The sequence below is a fragment of the Dinoponera quadriceps genome, unplaced genomic scaffold, assembly GCF_001313825.1.
Source record: "Dinoponera quadriceps isolate SergipeBrazil2010 unplaced genomic scaffold, ASM131382v1 scaffold4681, whole genome shotgun sequence".
In the NCBI taxonomy this organism is placed as follows: Eukaryota; Metazoa; Arthropoda; class Insecta; order Hymenoptera; family Formicidae; genus Dinoponera; species Dinoponera quadriceps.
The window spans coordinates 441,663-442,106 of NW_014561157.1; positions in this window are offsets into that span (position 1 = coordinate 441,663).

A 444-nucleotide genomic window follows, 5' to 3' on the forward strand; every position below is an offset into this window, starting at 1 on the left:
CCCCCCGTGTAACGATGCAAACGTTTACTATGTTCGAATCAGCAATCTCCGTAGTGAGGCTTTCATTGAAGTTCTCCTCATTGTACCACTTCGAGATGTACCTTTTCCAAATGAGATGATAGTTTAATTAAGTATCAGAGTGCTTTTTTTCATTTTATTCGCAACGTAAAAATGAGGAAAGATGGATAATGGGCAGCGCGTAAAAATGTTTCGCACGTAGCATTAAAATTTTGGAATTTTCAGAAATTTTAATTTTATTTCAAATAAAAAATATAATACACGTATAACGCGTTTCAGCTATAGCGTAATGGTAATCCGGTAAGCATCGAAATGTAATATTTTCCTCTTTGCCTCTCTTTGTGATTTGCGTTAAAAAATTTCTCGCTATTTTTCTACTGCTCCACAACAAAACTTTTCCACCATACTCTGACTTTTAATTTACGG